Source organism: Gossypium arboreum, chromosome 11, assembly GCF_025698485.1.
Source record: "Gossypium arboreum isolate Shixiya-1 chromosome 11, ASM2569848v2, whole genome shotgun sequence".
NCBI lineage: Eukaryota > Viridiplantae > Streptophyta > Magnoliopsida > Malvales > Malvaceae > Gossypium > Gossypium arboreum.
In genome coordinates this window covers 133,249,758-133,252,515 of record NC_069080.1, presented here as the reverse complement: position 1 = coordinate 133,252,515, position 2,758 = coordinate 133,249,758, and positions in this window count along the sequence as shown.

Sequence of the window (2,758 nt, the reverse complement as noted above, 5' to 3'; positions counted from 1 at the left end):
ATCCCCATTTTACTATGGTTTTATACAATTTGGACCACTAACTCTCATAATAATTAAGAGAATGAGGTTTTAGATTTGGGTTGTTTAGGTTTAAGTTTTATTTTATTTAAATTTTGTATAAGTTCGAAAAGATTTTTTTAGTAGTCGGAGTAAATTATTATACACATTATTAGTAAGTAATTTTTTCGATTCGATCTTATAATGCGGGTACGAGGGCGAACATTTTTAACCAATGGGTTAAATAGTAAGATTGATCTTGAATTGAGGATGTAATTGAATTAAATATAATGTTTTTAAATTTTACTTTAATTTGTAGTAATCAAATTGGCAATATTTTATAATTATAATTGAAAAATTAAATAAAACTACTCATAATTCTATGACCCTTAAATCAAAAGAAAAATGTATTTAAACGTGCTCGAACTTATACCATCCTAATTGTTGTAAATTGTTATTATAATTATGATGTAAACTCAATTACGATTTAATAAACAATTAAATTCCGATTAATTTATTAAGATATTAATAATATAAAAAAGACATGGAAACTTTAAAAATGTATAAAACCAATAATTATTGGTGCAAAATTTCCCCATGCTCCATTACATGAATTTTTTAAAAATGTTGTGGGGGCAGTTTGGTATGTTGAAGATGAATAACAAGATTTTAGACCAATAATTAGTGTCAATCTAGTTTTCAAGAGCCATTAATGAAAGTGATATACTGATACACAATTTGATTCATTATATATATATATAGGGGGTGATCTATGGATTGAAGCTAAGGATATTTCGTATTAGAGGGGGGAGATGTTCCATTCAACTTGCACAGTTGCAAAAGGCATTGATGAGTGTCAAAAAAGAGTGTACAAACAACAGGGATTGTGGCTTTTCATTTGTCCCTCCAACCTGTATTGTCTTGCTAACATTATTTTTATTTTTTAGGTTTCTAAACCCTCACCCTAGGCTTAGGGTGTTTTTTCCTCTCTTTTTTTTCTCTCCTTTTATGTATGGTCATAATGATTTCTGCCAAAAGAAAATGAAAATAAAAACAGTAATGTTGGACAAGATGTCTATATTTATATATTTGTATATATATTAATCTTAAGCTTTTAATCAAGATTTGTTAGGATGAATAGTGATTTTTTTATAGTACATGAAAAGGAATTTTTTGAAGTTTATGATTGTTTTTTAACTCGTGATGTAGTAATATTAAGATTTTACTTAATAGAGTGAAAAAAATTAGAAAGATGAAAAATCAAAAGGGTTGAAAATTAGAACGATGAAAAATATAATTTTTTTCACAAGTGTGCTTGGTAATGAGATGTAATATTTTCTTTTCATTTATTGCTTAATAAAGTTGAAAAATAGAAAGAAAGAAAATAAAACATTTAAAAATGTATAATTTTAAACTAGTATACACATTATTCTCATTTTCGCTGCTCTCATCTTTTCAATTTGAAAATCTTAAATTTCATCTTCGGATAACCTTTTCCTTCCTTGATAAAAAATGGATAAAATAAAATAAAAATTTTTTATCGTGGAAAGTAGTCTTTAATATGTTTTTCTTGAAAGATAGAACTCAATACAAAGCACAACTAATTTAAAAATCAAATATATTCGAATAAAGTCAGCATATGGTAGAACTTAAACTTAGAATTTTTAAATTAAAAAAAGCTTCACATATGGTATTTATACATAGTGGAATTTGAATCGAGATATTCAAAATTCTATAACATTAATCTTTTAGGGTTATTTAAACCGAATCAGATCAATTAGTTGAATTGAGAATCGACCGATATACCATTCCTTGATATAATGGTTGAACTGATCTCTGATCAAATCACTCCAATTCAGTAAAAAGAAAAAAGAAACCAAACAAGAAATTGATAGTTGAACAAGTTTTATAAAATTTTATAATATATATTAAATTTTTATAAATTTTTAATTAACTTAATCACCAGTCCAATTATTAAAACATTAACCTTTGCGAACAATATCCTATATTGCCAATAATCTTCATTACTATTGTCTATGATAGCGAGAAAATACATGTCAAATTTTGCAATCTAGTTTTATCTAATTACATCCTTAATTAGATTAGCGTCTAATGTTACTGTGTTGTATGTACTTTTATGTATTTAATATTTAATTAATTTTAAAATATCATATTTTTAATTGCAGTAATTAGTGTAAAATATTATTTTATTTTAATCATTAAATATAATTAAAATATATTAACTTAACAATTCAAATATTTTAATAGAAATTTTCAAATAATAATTAAAGTTTTAACATATTCAACATACAATATAATTTTTTTGGACAAACATACAATATAATTTTATTTTATGTAATTAAAACAAGTAACATTATTCAAAATAATAGCTAATTAACATAATTAAATTTAATATTAATTAATGGATAATTAATATGCTTAGAATTCTAACAACCCTTTTTGAAATTAATACAACTCTTTTTAACTAATAATTGTAATTTAAATTCTAATTATTTTTAAATAAATAATTTTAAATTAAATATTATAATTATTTTTATATGTAAAATTAATAATATGATGAAAAAAAGGTATTCTCGTTAGTTCAAAACCTTTTCCATACTGTGCTTATTTATATATATATATATATATATATATATTATAGATGAAGAAATCATGAAGGTTAAAATTTTCTATTAGTCCTATACCTTGTGAGAGTTACTAATTTAGTCTCTATATTTTAATTTGATTAAATTTAGCCTAT